Below are 16,179 nucleotides of genomic sequence, written 5' to 3' on the forward strand. Positions count from 1 at the left end.
ATTTCTGGTAGGAATGCAAACTTGTACAGCTATTTTGGAAGTCAATATGGCAGTTACCAGAAAATTGACAATCAATCTATCTCAAGACCCAGAGATACCACTCTTGGGCATATACCCAAATGATGCTCCATCTTACCACAAGGAGTTGGAGGAGCAGCCTCATTGTAATTATTTATACTGAACCATGTCTTAATCCTGTTCTGAATCATTTCAGTTCTTCATGCTAATGGCTGCCATGGCTGGAAAAGGCCTTGTAAAGAGATATAGCTCCAAATGGAAGCTGTACTCCTGAATCAAGGAATCATGCTCCCAAAAAACCCAAAAACCCAAAGACACCAAAAACCCAAAGCCACAAGAGACTAGCCAGCACAAAAGCTGAAGAGAAGAAAGCACAACCACAATGAGGTGGTTCAAAATAGTTGAGTTGGTTGCTCCCTAATTGATCAAATGATTCAAAACAACTCAAACCTTAAGCCTACCAGATTTATTTTTGTAGAATTAAATTGATTGTAAAATATTTAAGTAAGCAACCAAAGCAAACAAACAAACAGAAAATTCAAGTGAAAGAATGCTTACTACCTAATTTCAAACTTCACAGTAATTAAAACACGGTGTGTAAACACAGAAAAAAAATGTAAGTCTATGGAAGAGATGAATAGACAGCTCAGATATAAACCCTGTGTGTTTTTGCTGAATGCAACTGGTGATTCCATGGGAATGGAGGAAATGAAGCTAGAGGGTGTGAGTAGATACACAGAAAATTAATAACCTAAGAAACAATGGAAGAAAACCTGTCTTCAGACTTGGATGGAAGGAGATTCCTAAGAGATCATAAAATACATTAAGAAAATTCAGCTGATTGGACTTGCTGGAAATTTAAAACTCATCATCAAAATAAAAATGGAAAGCCAATGCCCAAAGACATTGGTAATACAGACAACTGGTAGAGGACTCCTACCTGGAATAGCTGTAGGCCAACAGTTAAAGGCAAGCAAATGATCTAAGAATGGACAAAATCTCACTGAGTTTTCACAAAAGACCACATACCTCTAATACTTATCGAGCACAGGTCAGGTGTTCAGCCCTGAAATGATTGCCTGAGAGCAGCTAGGGTCATTTAAACACCAACTAGACTGTTGTAGGAGAAACACAGCTTTATGTTCACATATCTGTTGTTTATTTTTTCTTCACCTTAATGTACAACAAGCACCCTTCTCAGAATTTACCTGAAAGCAAGGAAATCTGTGTCCACAAAAGTTGCTTCAAGAGGAATGCTCTTCCTTCCCAAATGGCAAACAACCCTACCCTGTGGAAAGGACAGTAGCTTCATAAGACTGTTGTGTCCAAAAATGAAGTAGGAATTATCAACTTCAAAAAAATAACTCACTGCTAAAGGCAATGTAGATTGACCTCAAAAACATTATGTGAATCTCCAAATTAAAAAAAAAAAAACAAACAAAACAGTAAAACAAACCGATAGAAGAGAGATGATGAGTTCTACTGAGGGAGAGAATGAAACCCACATGAAGAGGCTCTTATACAATTAGTAGAGACATCGAGAATCTCATTAGGCTGAAGACAATATATAGCCCTTTCACTGTATACAAATAAGGCAATTGGTAGGTACATCCAAAGAACATGTCCAAGGTGCCTAAGAATGGACCCAATGTCAGGAAGAGAGAAAGAAACGTAAAGAGGTGAGAACAGGATAGGAAGTCAAACATGCCTTTACTCGAATTTCTGCCAGAACAAAGAGAATGAAGGAAAAGAGACATTTGAAAGAATGGCTGATCGTTCTCAGACAGCTTGGTATAGAACAGGAGGGATACAATCATCTCATGCATCAGAAAAGAATCACACACACACACACACACACACACACACACACACACACACACCTAGCCTATGGCTGACCACTGCAAGACAACAGACACAGAGTGAAGGCAGACTACCAAAGTAAGAATGCTGAAGAGTTTGCCCAATGAAGGAAGGAGCCAGATGGTAGTAAATGCTGTTTTTCAATGATGAGGGGAAATGCCAATGGAAAGGTGTGCATTAAAAACTTACCCTCTTTCAACCCTAATGGAGTCACTGAAGTGGATAGCAGAGAATCTGAGCTAGAGTCAATGAATTCACCCTCTGGGAATTTCCTGCTGGGAAGAAACCAGGTCCTTGTCTCTGTATGCCCATGTGGTGGAACAACCTAAGTAGGTCAACCCCAGTATCCTCTAGAAAGATACAAGCATGCCAGCATTCACTGGGAAAAACTAGGTGTTTATCCTCAACTTCTTATGAGAAACATAATAGGCTCTTGGAGAAGAAACCAGGGCTCATGACATTGGTCTGAACTCAGGTGGTATAAGGCTGCTTAAATGATTGTTGTCACCATTTGTGATTCTTTGTCATTTAAGAATATGGACTCACACATTTTTGCTTCACACTGGGCCTTGTGAAGCATGTAGTGGTGCTGGCGTGTAGACTGTTGATGCTGGAATGATATCAAAGAGCTTCCCCTGAATATGGTTACAGCATGTGGAGAAAAAAGAGATTCACCCTTTCTAGATGCTTACTCAGCTCATGGGATGCATCATGTAATCTCTACAGTGTTCTGCCAAACTGAAATGGTCCTTTCTATTTCACTGACCAGAAGGCTGACCACAGAAAGGCCAGTGTCTCTGCCTCCTTCCCTGGCCTATGTTGAAGAGATAAGAACTGACCAAGCATCAGACATGGAAAAGCTGCTTCTTCTCTGTGAAATGGGCTTGGTACAGGGGTGATGCAGGAGGTTTTCTTGTTTTCTACCAGAGCACCCACCATCTCCCAACTCATTCAAATAAAGTCAACCGCTTTGGTTATTCAGGGCCTTTGGGGAGGAAGCTCATTTGTAAGAGAGTAACACTGTTTAGACATGGGGGAAACAAACAGCTTACTCATGAAATTAAATATTTAATAAGATAAATATGAAAATGGAATACTGAAAATTAAAATTCTATTGGTCTTCTATTTGAACAATTATGAATTCCTTTATCTACAATGAAGCCAAGTGAGAGAAAAACCAAAATTATGTGAGAGATAAAAAATATTATGCTTCTAGGTCAATAGAGATATGGGTAAATATCAATAAAACACCGTATTTATACCATTTGGCAATAAAATAAAATATAAACAAATTACCTAAAATATGTACATTTACATAACACAGCTACAAAATAATTCCCTAAAATTATATAATTTACAAGGTCTCTGCTTGATAATATTTTTATAATCACTTAAATAATAGCCATACAAAGAAAGTAGAAAATAAATCAAAATTATTTTACAAGAAAGACAAAATAAAATTCTTGCTGTGTTTCTGGATTATTTGGGGGGAATTTGTTGCTGGAGAATTTCTCTCCAGCTCCCGCCACCAAGTCCCGCCAGTCCCAGAGCCCACTTATAAAATAAACACACAGACTCTTACATTATTTAAACTGCTTGGCCATTAGCTCAGGCCTGTTATTGTCTAGCTCTTACGCTTATATTTAGCCCATTTCTATTAATCTTTACTTTGCCACGTGGCTTGTGGCTTACCGGTACTTTACATCTTCCTTGTCCTGATGGCGGCTGGCAGCGTCTCCCTCTCAGCCTTCCACTCCCAGAATTCTTTTCCTTGTCCCGCCTATACTTCCTGCCTAGCCAATGGCCAATCAGTGATTTATTTACTGACCAATCAGCAACACACTTGACATACAGACCATCCCACAGCACTTCCCCTTTTCTTTTCTTAAAAAGGAAGGTTTTAACTTTAACATAGTAAAATTATATACAACAAAACAATTATCAAGCAAGAATTACAGTTACAATATTAAAGAAGAGATCCTATCTATCTTATATTTGTAAGTTTAAGGTTTTATATCTAACTTATCTTTTATTATAACTAAGGAAAATTGTAAGTATCTAGTCTTTAACCACATCAAAGACCTCAGAAGGATATACTACTACCTGAGAAATGGAGAAGGATATAAGCAACTTTTAGGAGTCTTGTAGGGTAGACAGAGACAGCTGGCAGCCTGGACAGTCATTCAAAGTTCTCTTGTAAAGTTGGGGCATCTGTCTTCAGCCCACAGGCCTAGAGTCTTTTATTCACTTTTTTCTGTGTCTTGTAGAATGTCTGGCAGTTTTCTCTGCAAAGCAGGAACCTGAAGGACCGTTTTGTCAAGCAAAGTTCAGTGGTCACCTTTCTATGGGTCCTGCATGTCCAGTTGATCAAGCAGTCCAGGCAAGAACAGTTTCTTGCCCAAATGGCTATTTTTGTCAAGGTGAAGATAAACTCCATATGGAGTGTCTTCGATGCCCATCCTCCTCTCTGAAGTAAATCGGTGCTGTCAGGAGCAGACATGTCTCACTGTCCAGAAAGTCTAAATTTTTAAAACATTTTAAATGCCATATTCTGTAGGTCTTTGAAGTGTTTGAAGACTACCTATCTATCTGAAATATATCTATGTATACCTAGAAGACTTAACTAACATGGCTACAAATATTATCATAGATGACTAACTATTAATCTATTTTTAATTATCCATTACAATTTTAAATGAGTTACATAAACATAATACCTCAAACAAGAATAGAAATATATATACAGTATAACAAAATTAAGTTTAAACTTGTATCAATAAACTAAAATCTATAGCGATGTAAAACATTTTAAACAAGTTGTTACTCTTTAAAAGTAGGTTCATTAATCTACCCTTTCATCCTATCATATCTAAACTATCCCCCTTTTTGTTTTAGAAAGAGATTGTATTTATAATCAACCTGCTTTAAATAAAAATATTGGTTTTTGTCTGTCCCACACCAGAGGGCTCTTCTGATTTGGGACATAAGAATCTCTTAACCATTTTTTTTTTTTTTGAGCAATATGTCTGGGTTTAGAGGGGGAGTGAGCCAATTCCATCTCTAAAGCCAGCTTGGTATATTTGGGAATTTGGGCGTAGCTTCTCTTACTACTTCCTGCTGGAGGGGGGCGCTGTATCTTCTGGAGACAGAAAGAAAATTTTAGGATCATGGAGTAGTCCGTGAGGCTGTATATCTGAGCCAGTTGACTTGAAACCATTCTGGATGTTGAATCATCTGGGCCATGGTGTCATTGGAGACCTTTCAGGGGGTCTTGGCTGGTCAAACCTGATGTATCTTAATCTGGAACAAATCCATAGTCTCTGGCTTTCTGTGGAAACAAGAGCAGAGACTCTTTTCCAAAGCAACATATCCTTATATCCAAATTTAGAAGTCAAGGTACCTTTAAAATATACATTTTGGCATAACTCAACAGCTTTTACAATCAAATGTTTTTCTGCAGTTACGAATATCAAAGAGAACATAATCCAGATTCTCTGTGTGGTAGCCATCTTTACGTGGCTTATTTTTTTATATTAGCTTGAGCCTATTGCTTTAAACTGTAGCCTTCTAAGCCTGAAACGGCACTGGCGCTGTGGCTGCTGGTTCCGCCCACTTCAGCTTCCCAACATGGCGGTAGTCCGTTTTCCGCCAGCTCTGGGAGCCATCAACTCTCAGAAACAGTGGGTCTATGCTTCTATCAAAGCAGCGTGTAGCGCAGAAACCTCTTTTTTTTTTTTTGTTTTGTTTTGTGCTAGCAAAGGCTAAATTCACCATATAGCTTAATGTGCCATTTGCAGAGGCCTCATTCCCGCCATACGGCGGCAGGTCGAGCACGCACGCTAGGAACCCGCCAGTAGCTCAAACCAGTAGCTGCCGCTTATTTGAGAGAGACAATTAGGAAGCTGTTTTTAGGTCCGTTTTAGAATCTTTTTTCTAAGTTTTTAGGTGGAAACTCTTGCCACCACGTTGGACGCCATTTGTTGCTGGAGAATTTCTCTCCAGCTCTCGCCACCAAGTCCCGCCAGTCCCAGAGCCCACTTATAAAATAAACACACAGACTCTTACATTATTTAAACTGCTTGGCCATTAGCTCAGGCCTGTTATTGTCTAGCTCTTACGCTTATATTTAGCCCATTTCTATTAATCTTTACTTTGCCACGTGGCTTGTGGCTTACCGGTACTTTACATCTTCCTTGTCCTGATGGCGGCTGGCAGCGTCTCCCTCTCAGCCTTCCACTCCCAGAATTCTTTTCCTTGTCCCGCCTATACTTCCTGCCTAGCCAATGGCCAATCAGTGATTTATTTACTGACCAATCAGCAACACACTTGACATACAGACCATCCCACAGCAGGAATTATTTATAGCAATAAAATACTATAATTATGGTACCTACAAATAGGGTAAAATTAAAGTAATTAGCTTCTGAGTTACCTTTTAAATAACCTTGGAATTATAAAGAAGTCGAAGAATTATAATCTCACTATGTTTCCTTTCAGTCATCCTATAGTCACTTAATAACAATAAAACTTAAGGGAGAAATACATTATTTGTAAGAATGAAAGGCATTTTAATGTTGTTCTGAGTTTTTAGAAATCTTTTTTTTTTTTTTTTTTTTTTTTGGGAAAGTAAGTTAAAGGGCCATCTACTTCTGTTTCCAGTGTGTGCTGACAGGACACAGGGGAGGTTGTGGGAAAAGAGGAAGATAAATCAAGTCAGTCACTCAGAAAACATCAAACTCAGGGATACTGGCTCTGTCTTACTGGACCAGGAAGAAGGGTGAAGGTTGGCGCCTCTTCTGAAGAGATGTTCAGGTCAAAGGTTGAACTTGGAGGAGGTCCTGAACATCTGTCACTGTACTGCATGCTCTCCCCTGTTAGGGGGAAGCTGCTAGGTCACACTCCGGTTGACCTGATGGGTAAATGTGGGCAGTTGGCATCTTGTTTACCTGGGAAACAGGATGATAGATTTAGACACTATAAGAGCTTGCATCTCTGGGCATCTGGTCAACCTGGAGATTCTTGTAGTTTTCTCAATGTATCCCAAGTACTCTGTAATCTTGAGCAAATAGATATTTTTGAAACTTGTACATTTGCCTTCTGTATTGTTTCATTTGATGTATTCTTTCAAAAAATGACTTTGAGATGACTGAGGAAGTGCTCAGTAAACAGAGTTCATGATTTATAACCATGTTTTCTCTGATAGACAGCATGTTGGCTTTCAGGCTGCCCCATGTAATGGTTTATACTTATTGTCAATTGACAGGATCTGGAATCATTTTGGAGACAAACTTCTGAGCATGTCTGTGAGGGTCTTTCTAGTTTAGGTCAACTGAGGTGAGAAGGGCCACCCTGAATGTGGATGGCTGACCTCATAGTCTTGGGTCCTGGACTGCATAAAAAGCAGAAAGCAAACTCAGAAAATGCATTTATGGCTCTCTGCCTAAGTGTATGAAATGTGACCAGATGCCTCCTCTGCCTCCAGGCTCCCTTCAGGTGTTTCTGTCAGATGTTTGAACACAGTGATGAGTAAGTAACCAATACAAACGAAGCTGTCAAATATAGCTGAACCAACTTTGATTTACATTTTAGACTCATACAGCATTGTTTACTCTGCTTTGGAAATATCCCTCTAAATGTGATAATTGACGAAAGTCTTCGCTTTGCTACATTTCTGAGAAGATGGGGCGTTTCTTCTGCAATGGCTACTTCTCTACATGCTATCAGACCTTGGCTGCACAGGCAAGTCCACCTCTCACTAATTTTAGAGCGTGGGTCTTTGTTTTCCAAAAGTCTTGAAATTAATATCCCACACAGCCCCATCCATCAGTTTCTCCAGGGTGCCTGTGGCTGAACTTCCAGAAGCACGCTATTTCCTGGAAGATTCATTGTATCTATGTCTAGTTTCCATTGTTGACCACGTTCTTCTTTCCAAGCTCTGTACCAAAGGTCCCCTGTGTTAGCAGGCTCCATCCAGCTCATTCGAACTACCTTCAGGTTGTCCTAGACATTCTTTTCCATACAAAACTTTACTTGGTGGAGTGTCCACTTTCGTCCTACAGCTTCACAGACACACCTGCCACCCTTGTGCAATGGGGTACTTTCCCTTTGGAGCCTCTTTGTCTGAAGTTCTTCTGATGGACACCCTGTTACAGACCCTGGACATGGGTGTGTTCTGATGCATCCTGTCAAGACAAGGCTTGATATGATGCCACTGATCAGCTCAACTTGCTCTCAGAACTTAATCTTCTCCTCTGGTGTCTTTTCAAAGGCAGGTGTTATTTCTTAATAAAGAGCAGGGCTTTCTGACACTGTGGTGGCTTTCCATGTGCATCTGACTGCTACAGGAGTTGGCTCAGGACTTCTGAATATGTATTTTATTTAAAATTAATAACCTCATTTATTTTTAATGTGTCAATTCTATTTTTATTAATCATTTTAGCTAGGGTGGTTTTCATTGTCACATTTCATACATATATGTCATTAAATATGGTTCTTGTTCATTTTCACTCTGACCCTTCCCTGTAAAAGCTATTTTCATTTTATAGAAAATTTAACAGAAAATACAGAGCTCCCATATCCTCCTCCAAACATCCAGCATCCCCACTGGCACCCCATACTGATGTTCCAGATTTTTTCTTATAAACTGCTCACCACACTGATTATTGCTAGAGAAAGTGCATAGCTTCCATTAGAGCCCATGTGTGGTGCTTTGTGCTCTATACATTCTGCCAAGTGTACCCACATGTATCCATCACCATAGCATCACATGGAAGAGTTACACTGCCCTAACACACCACTGAGATCCCATATTTATCCATTCTTTCCCCACATTCCCATGGTAACCACTAGCATTTTTACTTTCTCTACAGTTTGCTTATCTAGACTGTCTCATAGTTTACTATTAAGCCACACAAATGGCTTTCTTCAATGTGTCTTGTTTCATTTAGGAAAATGTATTTGAGGTTCTTCCCAATGTCTTTTTATAGCTAAATAGTCTTCTTTTAGTGCTCAATAATATTTCACCTATTGGGATATATCATAGTTTATCCAATCACCTAAGAAGTAAATCTAGGTTGTTTCCCATTTTTAACAATGGTGAAAAAAGCTACAATAAACTCCACATGAAGGCTTTTTTTTTCATGAATGTGTACTTTCAACTTATTTGGGTACCAAACTTGTTTTCAATAGATAATACTTGAACTTCTCAAAAATGTGTTGTTTGCCTTCCAGTAAGGTATATAATTGAATGGCTAGTCTGTTTTTTTTTTTAAAGTATTGTCTCATAATAATTAAAAATTTACTGTGACTAAAACAACACCACTTTCTAATAAAAGATGTTTGGATATGAATCTTGGCTAAAGAGTCCAAGCAGTACTGCACCCACCAGGCCCAACAGCTACTGAGAAAGTGCTCACCTGGAGCATGCTAGCCACCAACTGGCCCCCGAGGTCTTGGGGGGACAGCTATAAACCACCTTCAGATACCAGGATCCAATCACAACAGAATCCAGAAATCGTAGCTAGCAGGGCACCCATCCTCAGCTCCAGGAGCCTGGCAACCTGGGTAGATCCATGGCAGGCTGAGAGGGGGGAAGCCGCACCTGCCTGTGCTGATCCTTCTTGCGATGGGTTTCCTGTTTCCGTCCTTTTTGGAATTGTTTTGCTCATGAAGAATGGTTCATCCCCACCCCACTAGTGACCTTGAAGATGTAGGATGCAGAAAGCATACAGAAGATCCAGCCAGGGAGTCACTATTAAAAAGAGCTGTGGATGGCCCACGGGGGACCAGGATGGATCATAAAGGACAGCATAAAATGTATGATAAGGGCACTCTGACATAAACGAGTAGACACTTGGAGGAGTCGGGAAGGACAGCTCCTCCTACCTGAGTTCCCACACACGTCACATGGAGGAGATGCAAACACCACAGCCACCCCCAGGTGCCCACTGACATGAGTATGAGCGCTCATGAACAACGCCATGGTCTGTAATTATGTCACCTGTGCTACCTGTCCTTGAACTTCAGATTTGGTTGACACCTTTCGTTCTGCTAGGCTCAGGTAGAAAAGGAAGCCTGTCTCGGGAGCTCACTGGAAATGTGCAGAAATAGGTTCTGGGGAAGGGCTATGTGGAAAGTGCTGCCCTAGAGGGGGTCCTTCCCAGGAAAGGTCACAGATGAAGAAGAGAAAGAACCTAAATCATGGCAGGGTGGAAGGTGTTGGACCAAGGCAAACCACGCAGGTATGATACGATTAGAATGGTCACTGATGTGGCACTAACAGGGAAAACAACCCAACAGTACCAGGTGTTCCAAAAGAGCAGGATGCTCCAAGCTGTTCCCTTAGAGTCTTAGGTAAAATTTGTGACAGGCAAATGAAGTGTGAATGGTAAAATGTGAAGACTTGGTCGTAAAGGAGACACGGGGTCGTAGAATGCAGAAGTTCTGCCAGGGAAAGGGGAGCAGAATGTAAGAAAGACCACAAGGGGACAAGCAAAACTTTAAAAACAGCCCTGACATACAACAGGAGAGCATCATGGGTAGCAGGGAGTAGAAAGAAAACAAAAGTCAAGAGGCTAGAAACAGTTAAGTAGGAAATGAATATCAGACGAGCATCCTATTTCAATAATCATAAATGGACTCAACAGGTCAGAATACGCTTTTTGAATTGTTGAAGAGGTCACGGCATGCTATCTAAAGGGAAAACCACCAAAATGAACTTAAAATGAAAATATATGAAATAAATATAATAAGCAAATATTTTAAGGAGGTTGGACAAAATAAGCATTAAAGGTTTAAAAAACAGCATAAAAGACTAAATAATGGTCTTAATAATACGTAGTATATAATACATGAATATGTATTCATTTTATACCAGCAATTATCAGAATCCTCAAATACAATTTCTGTAAGGAAATTGACAAAGCCACAGTAAGTATTTGCTGGAGTCGTGTTTGGAGGTCGGCATGCCTGGTTTAAATGTTTCTGTAAATGAGGACGGCAAGACTCCGTTGATGTCCTGAGCTGCACTGTCAAGCTCCAAGAGCAGAATCTCAAAACAGAACACCTGGGTAAATGTCTCCAGGGATGTAGAGACCCAGTCTACCAACACTGGCAAACGCTGAAGAGAGTGGAGATGGATCCAGACCCATGCTTTCTCTGCATCAAGATGGGACGGGTCTGGCCATGGAACACTGACGTGGCGTTCAAGGGGATGCAGGTAGTGATCTTTTCCTTTAATTCATATGAGGGGTGGGCTTCAGAGTATTTGTCTGTTATGTTTCATAACCTCCACTGGCTACGCATCTCATTTTGAACGTGTGACGCATACAACAAAGGAGAATACTGTGACTCCATGGAAATGTCACTGACAACTGATGCTTGGAAAAAAAATCTCAGCTACTAACCTGACTCATACAACTTTCCAAAATGTCAGCTGAACATATTTACAAAGGAGATTCTGAAGATGGCCAGAGCTGTGTGGCCCTCGCCTGCAGATACACTGAGGGGGTGAAACAAAAGTCATACTGGATCCAGTTTTTACAGGCAAACTCACTGTCCCTTCTATGGTGACATTTCCCGGTCTCTCGGACTTTCTAAAGCTTCGAAGGGCATATGGTGTAGTGAGGCCCAGAGAGGGTGTGGTATCCCAGAGTGAAGGGCCTTGAGAGGTCATTCAGGATTTGAAGTGCTATAAAGAGGAAAGAAACCTTTCCAAGACTTTAAATAGGATGAAGTAAGATTGAGTTACGATTTTGGAAACATGACAGTCTCCAAGTAGATAACACATTCTAGACACAGGAGGTGGAGAGCCAGTGTTGTGAGCAATGGCAGCAACCACGCTAAAGGAGGACAAGGGACTGAGGGAGGGATCAGGTGAAGGCTACAACACTCCTGTGGTAGCAGCTCAAATTTCCATGAGGCCGAGTTAACCCGACAGATGGTACCTCGGGGTAACTGGGAGGACTGTGGTGAGATGCCCTGGGGTGCCCTGGATGGTCAGTTGTGTCTAGTGTACCAGCTCCCACAGGCCTGAGGAGAGGCTGTCCTGTGCCCACTGGGTGTGATATAAAAGTCACACCAATTCTTGTCCTGTGGGGTGGGAAGAGTTTTTGAAAACACTCAGAAAAGCTTAGTTCCTCCTAAACCTGGCAAGGACGCATCTGAGCACAGGAGACAACTGATCCAGGACAGAGAGTAGAACCCGAAGTCACAGGAGTCAGAGCCAAGACCTTCTCCCAAGGACCCCCCCCCCCCCGCCCCCTTCCTTTCCCCACAAAAATTGTTTTCTTTTGCTGGCCACATTTAGTGTTCATACAGACTGTATTTCATCAAACTATCGTCCTGAAAGCAATTTTACTTCAGTTGAATACTTCCGAATCAAATATTTCCATTTTATTCACCGTGGGTGGTGGGGCAGCATTCTGGGTTTAGAGCAGCCATTCATTCAGAAACACAGATTTTCTTCATGCTCATTGTGTGATTTATGTTTGTAAAGCCCAAAACAGGAAAACGAAGGATGAGAACCACCAAAAAAGCAAAAAATCCACCAGGAATAAAGACGAAAACGAAGGAGTCCTGAAAAGCACGGAGGAGGCTTATGGGCACGATGGAGTAATTTAGAGAGACCACTGCCATGTAAGTCACAGTGAAGACATCAGCGCGGACAGAGCCCTTAACCCGCTGCTCATCAGAGTGATGAATACATCCCAACTTAAGAGTGGCCAGGGCCACATCGAAAGATGAAGGCTGAGCCTGGAAATAGATTCTGATGAGAAAAGGGGGTTCCTCTCGGTGAAGAGGGATTTCAGCTGATGGGGAGAACTTCTGTCTAAGCCCAAGCGTCATAGTGTAAAGTGCACATTCCCACAGTCCTGAGGCTGAGGTGAGTCCAACCTGTGTCCCGGGGAAGGAGAGGACCTGCGCAGCACAGTGGAGGACAGAAAGCACAGGGCCAGGGGCAAGTGAGGGGCAGGTTTGCGACTCAACTCAGGCCATCACCGAAAACTCTGCATCACCCTTGTCTGCAAGATTATGGTCAACGACAAACAGCACCTGCGCAGAGAAACAGGGCACGAACTCCACGGTTTGCCTTTGTCTTCAACGGGAGAACCAGACCTGGTGTCTTTATTTCTCCTGGCACACGGCGAAGGAGGGCGTCCTCCTGGGCCCTTGTGGCTGCACGCAGGACCCTGCGCACGCACCAGGAGCCACGCCCTTGCTCGCCTTTGCCACAGCAGCTGCTGCAGCAGCCGGGTCCAGCAAGGCTGCCTGCACTGCAGTTGCCTAAGATTTCACGCCTCCAGGTGCTGCATGGATTATTCATGAAGGCTGCCGAGCTGTCGCCATGGGAGCCAATTGGCTGAGGCGCTTTTAGCATTATTAATAACCTCCCCTGATTTGGTGCTGGGCGGGGCGGCCACCTGAGCCTATAGTAGGAAGTTCAGTGTGCAGAGCTCTGCTGTTTCTTTCCAGAGGGTCAAGAAAGACTCTGTAGGAGGAGTTCACCGAAGAAAACCGGAAGTCATGGGACCTCAACCGACTTAGATGCTATGGAGTCTCTCTTAGGGCTAGGGCCGGTCTTCTCAGCCTTCTCCCTTCCTCTCTCCACAGCACAATGGGGGCTAGACAAGTGCTCTGAGTTTGCAGATACTACATCAGAAGACCGGGGTGCCAGAAAGCTTAATCGCCAAGAAAGACAGAGACTGGCAGATCCTACTTGCAAATCAGGCTGAGGGCTACTGGGACTCTCTAAGACAGCTTTCAACCATGAGCCATGGAAACCAGGTGTCATGACCTTGGAACAAGGGGGGCAAATTACACAGACTGCATAAACAACTTCTCAGTCTAGTGGGGAATCAGATAATCCCAAATAGGAGACAACTGTCATGCTTAGGCCAGGAAAAGAGCCAAAGAGCCATGAGCCCAAGGATGAAGCACAGCCAGGGTGCAGGACAGGGCAGAGGCAGAGTGTTCAGATGGGCACAGATGTGTGAGGTTGGGGATAAGACGTCTCCTTTTTTAAAAGCCTATATCAAGTCAGAGTCAACTTGTCATGCAAGGGACACTGTTTCAGGCTTTTTCTTTTTCTTTTGGGCCACCAACCAGCTCCCAAATCACAACAGGGAGACTTCTTAGTCCTGCCTACCTTAGGCTCATGTCTGGCTAGCTCTTTTAACTTAAATTAACCTGTTTCTCTTTGTCTGTCTTTTGTCTCAGGGCTTTTTACTTTTCTTTCTTCTGTATATCTTACTTTCACTGCTTCTGGTATCTGGCCTGCAGCTGCCTGGCTTCTGGCCCAGGGTGTCTCCTTCATACTTTTTTGTTTTTCTTTTCTTCTTCCTCCTCTTGAACCTAGATTTCTCTTCCTATTTATTCTCTCTGCCCACCAGCCCCACCTATTCTTTCTCTGTCTAGCCATTGGTCATTCAGCTCTTTATTCGACCAATCAGGTGACTTGGGCAGGCAAGGGGAAACAAAGGCAATACATCTTTGCATAATGAAACAAATGCAGCATAAGCGAAAGTAACACAAGTTTGCACAGTTCAAGTAATATTCCACCACATAAACAAATGTAACACATCCTTGCCTAGTTAAAATAATATTCCACAACAGGACACTCTTTGTAGACTGAGAGCATCATGCACCATGGAGGGTGCCTGCTCCAGAGCACTGTGTGGCAATAGTTGCCTTTCCCTTCAGCAAAGGCAGTCCAAGCCCTTCTCAATATGAGGCTTCTAGAGGGAAAGGGGGCACACAAAGCACCTGCTAGACTCTGCCAGGTCAGTCTGTAGCACACACAGGGCCCCAGAGGACTGCTTGATGATTAAACAGACGCATTACACATCCAGAAACTAGGGGGAGAAGACTCCTGGCCACTACAAAATGACCGAGTACCTCCACTTTCTGGGGACATCCAAGTAAGCCGTGTCACAGTTCATGGGCTGGCTTGGCAGTGCCCTTTGATGAGGGACAGCAGGAGATGAACGAGGTGCTGCCAGGGTGGAAAGATACTGGCGTTTCACAAAATACTCGTGGAAGTCACTGGAACCCTTGATGGAGCATTTTGTAGAAAGGAGGCTGGAACAGCATCAGAGAGGATTAAGCCACCATATCATTTCTTCAACAAATGTCTGGAGACATAGTGAGGTTAAGTTGCCACCATACTTTGGGTCCTGTCGAAATTTTGGATGCTATGTTGTGTCACAACAGGAAACCAAGTAGGCAGTAGAACCGAAGGTTGCCCAGCAGCTGACCTCTGCATGCGAGGATGCCAGGCTATGCTCTTAGTTCTGTCTTACCGTATGCGTTGTCTGTCCTGCAGCTCTGTGAACTTTTCGGGAGGGACCTTGAGAATTTGAAGGGCCAGATACTGGCTCTGTAATCTGTTACACGTGGGATCTAGCCCTTTCTGCACAGATGGAAGTGTGGGCTAAGAACGGTGAGTGTTCCCAATCCAGAGCACCAGGCCACATGCATCATGCATGATTCCATGGAAATGTGTAAGTGAGGAGGTGTATGTCTGTGAAAAGAGGGCTTAGAGCATAGACTAGGCAGGCCTGTGCCTGTTCATACCCTAGTGCCCCCAACAAATAAACCAACTTTTCCTAAGCCTTCATTGATTCCTCTAGAGTGCTGATGAGCCCTGCCCCACACCTAAAGAGAAGTGGCCTGCTGGAAGCCCTGGAAGTGAGAGTGGAAAGATGGACACGGTTGGAAGGAAGACAGCGAGTGGATGATGTTATCATCATGGTGGTCCATGTCCCTGGGAACCCACTGCACAGCTTGGCAGTTGTTTGCTTTCTGATAGGACCCCAGTCAAATGGAAGTGGGGTGGCTTCTGTCTTATAATCTCAATTCAGGCTGGTGGCTGTGGGGCTTCTCTAAAGCTCATGAGTTTGTGGGTGTAAAGCTTATTACAAAAGGGGGATGCCTACAAATAGATGATTTCCCTTGAAATGAAGCTTTAAAACAGGAGCGAGAAAAATAAAGAAATGTCCAGAATAGTAAATGGCAGGACCTACCACAGCTCTGCAGCCGGGCACCCAGCCTCCCCCAGAGCCCAGCATGGGGCCGCTCACACACTCTCCCAGCCACATTCTGAAGTCTGATGTAACAGCTCCACTTCAGGTAGGGGAAGCCCCTTTTGCCATTATTTTAATAAAGCAATTTGGAGTGGCTACCAGCACAAAGGCAATATCTATACGGTAAATGTATACATGCGTAATTAGATGGCCGCAAAATTATATAGGATGGTGTTTAAAGACGCAGAGGGTTCAAAATTGAAATGGAAGCCTGGTAAAT

The sequence above is a fragment of the Peromyscus eremicus genome, chromosome 22 (assembly GCF_949786415.1).
Source record: "Peromyscus eremicus chromosome 22, PerEre_H2_v1, whole genome shotgun sequence".
NCBI lineage: Eukaryota > Metazoa > Chordata > Mammalia > Rodentia > Cricetidae > Peromyscus > Peromyscus eremicus.